This window comes from Triticum urartu, chromosome 4A (assembly GCF_056163025.1).
Source record: "Triticum urartu cultivar PI428250 chromosome 4A, HENAU_Tu73, whole genome shotgun sequence".
NCBI lineage: Eukaryota > Viridiplantae > Streptophyta > Magnoliopsida > Poales > Poaceae > Triticum > Triticum urartu.
The window spans coordinates 316,662,795-316,674,027 of NC_141876.1; positions in this window are offsets into that span (position 1 = coordinate 316,662,795).

Sequence of the window (11,233 nt, forward strand, 5' to 3'; positions counted from 1 at the left end):
CGGTGGCCGTTTCTACCTTTCTTTCATGTGTGGGGATTAAACATTTCCGGATTGGACCGAGACTTGCCAAGCGGCCTTGGTTTACTACCGGTAGACCGCCTGTCAAGTTTCATAACATTTGGACTTCGTTTGATACTCCAACGGTTAACCGAGGGACCGAAAAGGCCTCATGTGTGTTGCAGCCCAACACCCCTCCAATTTGGCCCAAAGCCCACCTAAACCTGCTCCATCATCTAGAGCGTTCGATCACGATCGCGTGGCCGAAAACTGCACCTCATTTGGACTCTCCTAGCTCCCTCTATGCCTATAAATAGGCCCCCCTCGAAAAATCTCGAATCCCCCTCCCCGAAACCCTAAAAATCCCCTCGTGCGCACCGGACATGTCCGCCGCACCGGACATTTAGCCCGCCGCCGCCCGCGGCCTCTAGCAGCGTGCCACGTGGCACCCGCCGCCAGCCGCCGCCGCCGGCCCGTTCGGCCCAAGGCCGGCCCCCTCCTCCGCGCGTCCGGGCCGCGCCCCGCGCCCGCTCGCGCTGCCGTTCCCCTTCGACACCGGCCGCCTGCGCCACCTCCGTCTCGTCGCCGGGCCCCCGCCGCCACCTCGCCGGTCGCCGGTGCCGGCCGCCGCCTCCTCGCGCCGCCCGCGGACGACCTCGGCGTCCGCGCTGCCTCGCCGCCGCCCGGTCGTCCTCCTCCCTCCTCCTCAATGCCTCGCCGTCCCGGCGCCCTCCAAGTCCCCGCCGGCGAGCTCCAAGCCGCTCCGGCGAACCTCGGCGTCTGTGCCCCGGTGAGAACCGATCTGGATCTGAGATTCGGTTGATATTTTTCCCAAAACCCTAGCTCAAGTGCTCCTATTCATAGCCTCGTAACTTTGCATCGGTAGCTCCGATTCATGCATATAGCATATCAAAATGTTCATCTCAGAGAGTAAATCATTTCATTCCATTGCATCATTTTCATTTGAGTTCATCTTGATGCCCGAAATGCTGTTAGAAGAGGGCTACTTGAGATATTTGTCAGATCTGCTACTCCATTTGCATATTTGTCATTTTTGCCATGATTATTGTGTGCATGATATGCCCTGATGCTCTACATATGTTTTGTTAAGGGTTTTGCCATCTTTCCAGAGGTGCAACCCATGTATTTTTATGATGTGTGTGGTGACTAGTGCAAGCTTGCAAAGTGGTGCACTTGTTAATTCTGATTTCAGGGACTTTGTAATTCCACTAAGTCCTTGAGCTGTTTATCTCATGATGCCATATGTTCTTATTGTTTCCGGGTGATCCGTGCCTCTTTTGAGGATGATCAGTAAGGATGTTTTGTTAATCTTGTAGTGCTTTATCCATCCATTTCTTTGTTTGCAATTATGGAGCAACCTAGCTTGAGTCAATCGAGCTCTACTTTTGCTACTTTGTGAATCTGGGCAGATTGTCAACTTGTTTGCAATTTTGCCGATGATGTTGTAGTTGATCCGTGTATGCTATGCTATTGTTCTTGCCATGTCTAGATTGCATTTTGTGTGTTCTTGATAGATGTATACTTAGCTTTTCATGTCTTGCTCCATAGTGAGTGCATCGAGCTCATAAACATGCCTACTTGATATCTGTTTTCAGCATGCTCCAGTTTTCACTAAGTTTGTGATCTGATTATGTTTTGCCATGTTCACATGCTTGCAATTGTATTTTCTGATCCCTTTTGTCTCAAGATCACTAAGGGACTTTTGTTAAGCTCTTTGAGTAGCTCCATGCCATGCTTTACTTTGCCATGTTCAGGTTCTGTAGCATGTAGTTTTGTTGCTCCGAAGAGTGCTACCTAATCTGAAATTCCAGACAAGTGTTAATTTCACTAAGTCTGAGATTTGTTTACCATATGCATTTTTGCCATGCTTGTTTGAACCTGTTAATGGATGAATTGGCCGTAGTTCAGTGCTAGACTTTTGTTAAGCATCTTGAGTGCATCCCTGCCATGTATGTTTGGGTGTTGTAGCATGTTCATCTCATTGCATTTAGATGACTACTTGCTATAAATCGCAGACCGGTGTCATATTTGAATCGCTTGCCATTTCCAAACCGTAACTCCGATTCCGGCGTTCTTTATATCGTTTTCAAGCGATTTCATCTCATCTTTCCAGTGGCACATTTGGATTTCCAAGTTGAGGCCAGGTTCATGCATTTCCTGTCATATCTTGTTTATGCATCCCGCATCGCATCCCGCATAGCATACCATCTTCGCATCATCTTGTTTGATACTTGCACGTGGTTGATTGTGTCCTTGTTGCTTGTTTGTCTTGTTTGGGTAGAGCTGGGAGACGAGTTCGCTATCGAGGAGCCCGTTGAGTTTGCTTTCGAGGATCCAGTCAACTCTGACAACTTTGCAGGCAAGATGATCATACCCTCGAGATCACTTCTATCTTTGCTTGCTAGTTGCTCGCTCTTTTGCTATGCCTATGCTGCGTTACCTACCGCTTGCTTGTCATGACTCCCATATTGTCAAACCTCTAACCCACCATTGTCCTAGCAAACCGTTGATTGGCTATGTTACCGCTTTTCTCAGCCCCTCTTGTAGCGTTGCTAGTTGCAGGTGAAGATTGGAGGCCGTTCCTTGTTGGAACATTTATTTACTTGTTGGGATATCATTATATTAACTTGTTATCTTAATGCATCTATATACTTGGTAAAGGGTGGAAGGCTCGGCCTCTCGCCTAGTGTTTTTTTCCACTCTTGCCGCCCTAGTTTCCGTCATATAGGTGTTATGTTCCCGGATTTTGCGTTCCTTGCGTGGTTGGGTTATAATGGGAACCCCATGATAGTTCACCTTCATTAAATCTTTTCCAGCATTGCCCAACCTTGGTTTTACCATTTGCCACCTAGCCTCTTTTTCCCTTGGGTTTCCGGAGCCCGAGGGTCATCTTATTTAACCCCCCCGGGCCAGTGCTCCTCTGAGTGTTGGTCCGAACCAGGCAGCCTGCGGGGCCACCTCGGGGAAACTCGAGGGTTGGTTTTACTTGTAGCTTGACCTATCTGAGTGTGCCTTGAGAAAGAGATATGTGCAGCTCCTATCGGGATTTGTCGGCACATTCGGGAGGTGTTGCTGGTCTTGTTTTAACCTGTCGAAGTGTCTTGAAGAACCGAGATACCGAGTCTGATCGGAACGTCTCGGGAGGAGGTCTATTCCTTCATTGACCGTGAGAGCTTGTCATGGGCTAAGTTGGGACTCCCCTGCGGGGATTTGAACTTTCGAAAGCCGTGCCCGCGGTTATGGGCAGATGGGAATTTGTTAATGTCCGGTTGTAGATAACTTGAACCTTAATTTAATTAAAATGAATCAACTGAGTGTGTTACCGTGATGGCCTCTTCTCGGCGGAGTCCGGGAAGTGGACACGGTGTTGGAGTAATGTTTTGCGCAGGTTGCTATTTAGTTTCTCACTCGCGCTTTGCCTCCTCTTCTCGCTCTCTTTTGCGAATAAGTTAGCCACCATATTTTGCTAGTCGCTTGCTGCAGCTCCACATATATTTACCTTGCCTTACCTATAAGCTTAAATAGTCTTGATCGCGAGGGTGCGAGATTGCTGAGTCCTTGTGGCTCACAGATTACTATTACACCAGATGCAGGGCCTGATGATTCCGCTCCAGGTGATGCGCTCGAGCTCAAGTGGGAGTTCGACGAGGACTCTCAACGTTACTATGTTTCCTTTCCTGATGATCAGTAGTGGTGCCTAGTTGGGGGTGATCGGGACCGTGTCGCATGTTGGGTTATCTTTTATTTTGGCGCCGTAGTCGGGCCATGAGTGTTTGGATGATGTAATGTTATTTATGTACCTTGATTGACGTGGCGATTGTAAGCCAACTATGTTCTCTCCCCTTTATTATTATATTACATGGGATGTGTAAAGATTACCTTACTTGCGACATATGCCTTCCATGCAATTATGTCTCTAAGTCAAGCCTCGACACGTGGGAGCTATATTCGCATCGAGGGTGTTACAAGTTGGTATCAGAGCCGACCCTCGCGGTTACACGGATGGCTGCAGACAGGTGTGTGGTCATGTTGTTCATGACGTTTGTGACCCGTCGTGGCACACGGCATGGCACATGTACTAGACTGGAAGCACAGACCTATGTGCCAAGAGGGAATGTTCCTATGGCCCGACGAGGACATCGGTTCCTCTGAGTGGGGGTGTATGTGATGGTCTGGCTTATTAGGGATGATAGACTACTCATATCAATAAGGAATTCCTTCTTTTCCAGGAGCCCATTCAGACAGAACTCCAAAGTTAAGCATGCTCAGCTTGGAGTAGTGTCAGGATGGGTGACCGACCGGGAAGTTGCTCCCGGGTGCGCATGAGTGAGGACAAAGTGCGCAGAAAAGACTAGTATTGATCTGTGGGGCCAGTCTAGATCCTACCAGGAGTAACGACCACCGGCGGGTGTGTCTGGGGCATTACAAGTTGGTATCAGAGAAGAAATCCAGCTAGCTCTTGTTCTCTTTGAGCCCTTGAGGTATGATGAGTTCTACAACATGGCACTGAAGCAAGAGGCTGCTCAGTTGAGGTGTGATGCTTCCAAGAAGCGAGTCAGAGATGTTACTCCTTCTTCCTCTACTATAGTGGCCAAGCAGCAGAAGTATTGGCTTCCTCCTCCTCTGTTCCGTCAGCCGTATCAGCAGAAGAGCAAAGGTGGCAGTGGTTCTTCCCACCCACCCAACCCTGGCTTTCAGAACAAGACTTCGTTTCAAGCTCCATGATCGAGTGCTCCGTATCACCGTCCGCTTTCAGAGATCACGTGCAACAAGTGCCAACAGAAGGGTCACTATGCCAACAAGTGTTTCAACCAGAGGCGTCTTCCTCCTCCTCCTCCTGTCAGATCGGCAAGTACAGCTATGGTCAAGCATAACCCCAAGCACGGCAAGGTCAACTTGATGAACGCAGCCCAGGCAGAGGACTCATCAGATGTGATCATGGGTAACCTTCCTGTTAATGATATTCCATCTAAAGTTCTTTTTGACACTGGTGCATCGCATTGTTTCATGTCAAAGCCATTTTTTACCAAGCATGAGTTTGTTTCTTCTCATTTGGGTAAACAAATGGATATCGTTTCTCCTGGCAAACGTTTAAGTGCAAGTCTGGAAGTGCCAGATGTTACTATCACGTTGGGCGACTACAAGTTCCTTTCTTCCCCAATGGTTCCTGGTAACTCGGATATTGATCTTATTCTCGGAATGGATTGGCTTTCTAAGCACAAGGCTCAGCTTGATTGTGCAGCCAGCAGATTCAATTGACTCATTCGTCTGAGGATGTAATTATCTTTGCCGCTCGTGATGATACCATCTGTCTGTTTTCTCTCAATGAGAAGGGTGAACTGGATGCTATCTCGCAAATTCCAGTCATTTGCGAATATCAAGACGTATTTCCAGAAGAGCTCCCAGGAATGCTTCCGCACCGGCCAGTTGAATTCGTTATTGATCTTGAGCCTGGCACGGAACCTGTGTGCAAGCGTCCCTACAAGCTCGGACCTGAAGAGTTGAAGGAGCTGAAGAAACAACTTGATATTCAAGAGAAAATGGGTCTCATCCGGCCTAGTTCTTCTCCGTGGGGTTGTGGTGTTCTTTTGTGAAGAAGAAGGATGGAACGGACCGACTTTGTGTTGATTACCGTCCATTGAACAAGAAGACCATCAAGAACAAATACCCACTTCCCAATATCAACGAGCTATTCGAACAACTCAAAGGTGCCCAAGTATTCTCCAAGCTTGATCTCCGTATGGGTTATCATCAGATTCGAATCCGTGAGCAAGATATTCCCAAGACGGCTTTCAGGACAAGCTATGGTTCATATGAATACACTGTCATGTCTTTTGGCCTCGTCAACGCTCCTCCGACGTTCTCTCGCATGATGAACTTCATCTTCAACGCCTACACCAATGACTTTGTTTTGGTCTATCTCGACGACATTCTGGTTTTCTCGAAGAACAAGGAAGTTCATGCCAAGCACTTGCGTTTGGTACTCGATAAGCTCAGAGAAGATCAGTTCTATGCCAAGTTCTCCAAGTGCGAATTTTGGCTCGATGAGGTTCTTTATCTTGGTCATATCATCTCTGCCAAGGGCATTGCCGTGAATCCTGAGAAGGTGTCTGCAATTGTGAATTGGGAACCTCCTCAGAACGCAAAGCAACTCCATAGCTTCCTTGGTCTCGCAAGCTATTGCCGAAGATTCATTGAAAACTTTTCTAAGATCGCGAAGCCTCTCTCTAATCTTCTTCAGAAGCATGTCAAGTACGTTTGGTCTCCGGAGTGTGACATTGCTTTCAACACTTAGAAAGAGAAATTGATCACTGCTCCAGCTCTGACTCCGCCTGATGAATCCAAGCCGTACGAGGTCTTCTGTGATGCCTCTCTCCAAGGTCTTGGCGCAGTGTTGATGCAAGAGAAGAAAGTTGTTGCTTATACCTCTCGCCAGTTGAGCCTAATGAGAAGAACTACCCACTCATGATCTCGAGTTAGCGGCAGTTGTGCATGCTCTTTTGACTTGGAGACATCTTCTTTTGGGAAGAAAAGTGGACATTTTCACTGATCACAAGAGTCTCAAGTACATCTTCACTCAGCCTAATCTCAACCTCAGGCAAACTTGATGGGTCGAAATGATTCAAGAGTATAATCCGAGTATCGAGTATACTCCAGGCAAGGCCAATGTGATTGCTGACGCATTGAGCAAAAAAGCTTACTTCAACAGTCTCATTCTTAAGCCTTATCAACCCGAGCTTTGTGAAGCTTTCCACAAACTTAATCTGCAAGTTGTTCCTCAAGGTTTCCTCGCCAACCTCCAAGTATCTCCTACCTTAGAAGACCAGATTCGCCAAGCCCAGCTTCTTGATGCTATGGTGAAAAAGGTGAAGATTAGGATTGCCAAGAGTCAACCCAAGTACAAGTGCTACCGCCTTGATGACAAGGACACTCTCTTCTTCGAGTATCGTATTGTTGTGCCCAAAGGTGACCTTCGTAAAGTGATCAGGAACAAGGCTCACAATTCTCTCCTCTCCATCCACCCTGGGAGTACGAAGATGTATCAGGACCTTAAGCAGGCTTATTGGTGGACTCGAATGAAGCGCGAGATTGCTCAATTCGTGAATGAATGTGATGTCTGCAGAAGAGTGAAGGCAGAACACCAAAGGCCAGCTGGTCTCCTCCAACCTCTTGCCATTCGAGAATGGAAGTTTGACCACATTGAGATGGACTTCGTGACTGGGTTTCCAAAGTCCAAGCGTGGCAATGATGCTATATTCGTTGTCATCGACAAACTCACCAAAGTGGCTCACTTTCTGCCTATCAAAGAGTCGATCACTGCAGCTCAATTGGCGGAACTCTATACCTCTCGTATTGTCTCTCTGCACGGTATTCCACAAGTGATCTCTTCAGACCGTGGCAGCATCTTTACCTCCAAGTTTTGGGATTCTTTTCAGAAGGCCATGGGCACCAACATCCGCTTCCGCACAGCTTTCCATCCTCAAACTAGCGGTCAAGTCGAGCGTGTCAACCAGATTCTTGAAGATATGCTCAGGGCTTGTGTGATCTCCATTGGCATGAAGTGGGAGGATTGTCTTCCTTATGCTGAATTCTCCTACAACAACCGTTTTCAAGCAAGTTCGGGCAAGGCCCCATTTGAAATTCTGTATGGCAGGAAGTGTCGTACCCCTCTCAACTGGTCTGAAACCGGTGAACGTCAGCTTTTGGGTAATGACTTAATCACAGAGGCAGAGGAAATGTGCAAAGTCATTCGTGATAACCTCAAAGCAGCCCAATCCCGCCAGAAGAGCTACTATGATAGTAAGCACCGTGATTTGGCTTTCTAGATCGGAGATCATGTTTATCTTCGTGTCTCTCCTATGAAAGGTACTCGTCGCTTAGGTATCAAAGGGGAGCTTGCCCCTAGATACGTGGGACCTTTCAAGATTGTCAGCAAGAGAGGCGATCTCGCCTATCAACTCGAGCTTCCTACAAACTTTGCAAATGTTCATGACGTGTTCCATGTCTCTCAGCTCAGAAAGTGCTTCAAGACTCCTGACCGCACCGTCAACTTCGAGGACATTGAGCTCCAAGAAGATCTCTCTTATCGTGAGCACCCAGTTGCTATTCTTGAAGAGACTGAACGCAAGACTCGCAACAAGTCAATCAAATTTCTCAAAGTCAAGTGGTCACACCATTCCGACCGTGAAGCTACCTGGGAACGTGAGGATCACCTCCGTTCTGAGTACCCGGCGTTCTTTCAGTCCTAGATCTCGGGACGAGATCCTTTCGTAGTGGTGGAGTGTTGTAACACCCCGGATGTAACTTTCCCAATTTGTATTCCAACTCTTGCCGTTTCCGGCGTTAAGTTATTTTATTTTCTCGGGTTCGTATTATTGTCTCTGTGTGTTGTTATCGTTGTCATGCATCTCATATCATGTCATCACGTGCATTGCATTTGCATACGTGTTCATCTCATGCATTCGAGCATTTTCCCCGTTGTCCGTTTTGCATTCCGGCGCTTCGTTCTCCTCCGGTGGCCGTTTCTACCTTTATTTCATGTGTGGGGATTAAACATTTACGGATTGGACCGAGACTTGCCAAGCGGCCTTGGTTTACTACCGGTAGACCGCCTGTGAAGTTTCGTACCATTTGGACTTCGTTTGATACTCCAACGGTTAACCGAGGGACCGAAAAGGCCTCGTGTGTGTTGCAGCCCAACACCCCTCCAATTTGGCCCAAAACTCACCTAAACCTGCTCCATCATCTAGAGCGTTCGATCACGATCGCGTGGCCGAAAACCGCACCTCATTTGGACTCTCCTAGCTCTCTCTATGCCTATAAATAGGTCCCCCTCGAAAAATCTCGGATCCCCCTCCCCGAAACCCTAAAAATCCCCTCGTGCGCACCGGACATGTCCGCCGCGCCGGACATGTCACCCACCGCCGCCCGCGGCCTCTAGCAGCGTGCCACGTGGCACCCGCCACCCGCCGCCGCCGCCGGCCCGTTCGTCCCAAGGCCGGCCCCCTCCTCCGCGCGTTCGGGCCGCGCCCCGCGCCCGCTCGCGCCGCCGTTCCCCTTCGAAACCGGCCGCCCGCACCGCCTCCGCCTCATCGCCGGCCCCCCGCCGCCACCTCGCCGGTCACCGGTGCCTTCCGCCGCCTCCTCGCACCGCCCGCGGACGACATCGGCGTCCGCGCTGCCTCGCCGCCGCCCGGTCGTCCTCCTCCCTCCTCCTCGACGCCTCGCCGTCCCGGCGCCCTCCAAGTCCCCGCCGGCGAGCTCCAAGCCGCTCCGGCGAACCTCGGCGTCCGTGCCCCGGCGAGATCCGATCTGGATCTGAGATTCGGTTGATATTTTTCCCGAAACCCTAGCTCAAGTGCTCCTGTTCATAGCCTCGTAACTTTGCATCCGTAGCTCCGATTCATGCATATAGCATATCAAAATGTTCACCTCAGAGAGTACATCATTTCATTCCATTGCATCATTTTCATTTGAGTTCATCTCTATGCCCTAAATGCTGTTAGAAGAGGGCTACTTGAGATATTTGTCAGATCTGCTACTCCATTTGCATATTTGTCATTTTTGCCATGATTATTGTGTGCATGATATGCCCTGATGATCTACATATGTTTTGTTAAGGGTTTTGCCATCTTTCCAGAGGTGCAACCCATGTATTTTTGTGATGTGTGTGGTGACTAGTGCAAGCTTGCAAAGTGGTGCACTTGTTAATTCTGATTTCAGGGACTTAGTTATTCCACTAAGTCCATGAGGTGTTTATCTCATGATGCCATATGTTCTTGTTGTTTCTGGGTGATCCCTGCCTCTTTTGAGGATGATCAGTAAGGATGTTTTGTTAATCTTGTAGTGATCTATCCATCCATGTCTTTGTTTGAAATTATGGAGCACCCTAGCTTGAGTCAATCGAGCTCTACTTTTGCTACTTTGTGAATCTGGGCATATTGTCAACTTGTTTGCAATTTTGCCGATGATGTTGTAGTTGATCCGTGTATGCTATGCTATTGTTCTTGCCATGTCTAGCTTGAATTTTGTGTGTTCTTGGTAGATGTATGATTAGCTTTTCATGTCTTGCTCCGTAGTGAGTGCGTCGAGGTCGTAAACATGCCTACTTGATATCTGTTTTCAGCATGCTCCAATTTTCACTAAGTTTGTGATCTGATTATGTTTGCCATGTTCACATGCATGCAATTGTATTTTCTGATCCCTTTTGTCTCAAGGTCACTAAGAGACTTTTGTTAAGCTCTTTGAGTAGCTCCATGCCATGCTTTACTTTGCCATGTTCAGGTTCTGTAGCATGTAGTTTTGTTGCTCCGAAGAGTGCTACCTGATCTGAAATTCCAGACAAGTGTTAATTTCACTAAGTCTGGGATCTGTTTACCATATGCATTTTTGCCATGCTTGTTTGAACCTGTTAATGGATGAATTGGCCGTAGTTCAGTGCTAGACTTTTGTTAATAATCTTGAGTGCATCCCTGCCATGTATGTTTGGGTGCTGTAGCATGTTCATCTCATTGCATTTAGATGACTACTTGCTGTAAATCGCAGACCGGTGTCATATTTGAATCGCTTGCCATTTCCAAACCGTAACTCCGATTCCGGCGTTCTTTATATCGTTTTCAAGCGATTTCATCCCATCTTTCCAGTGACACACTTGGAATTCCATGTTGAGGCCAGGTTCATGCATTTCCTGTCATATCTTGCATTTTGCATCCCGCATAGCATCCCGCATAGCATATCATCTTTGCATCGTGTTGTCTGAGTTTGCACGTGCTTGATTGTATCCTTGTTGCTTGTTTGTCTTGTTTGGGTAGAGCCGGGAGACGAGTTTGCTAACGAGGAGCCCCTTGAGTTTGCTTTCGAGGATCCAGTCAACTCTGACAACTGTGCAGGCAAGATGATCATACCCTCGAAATCACTACTATCTTTGCTATGCTAGTTTGCTCGCTCTTTTGCTATGCCATTGCTACGATGCCTACCACTTGCTTGCAAGCCTCCCAAATTGCCATGTCAAACCTCTAACCCACCATGTCCTAGCAAACCATTGATTGGCTATGTTACCGCTTTGCTCAGCCCCTCTTATAGCGTTGCTAGTTGCAGGTGAAGATTGGAGGCCGTTCCTTGTTGGAACATTTATTTACTTGTTGGGATATCATTATATTACTTTGTTATCTTAATGCATCTATATACTTGGTAAAGGGTGGAAGGCTCGGCCTCT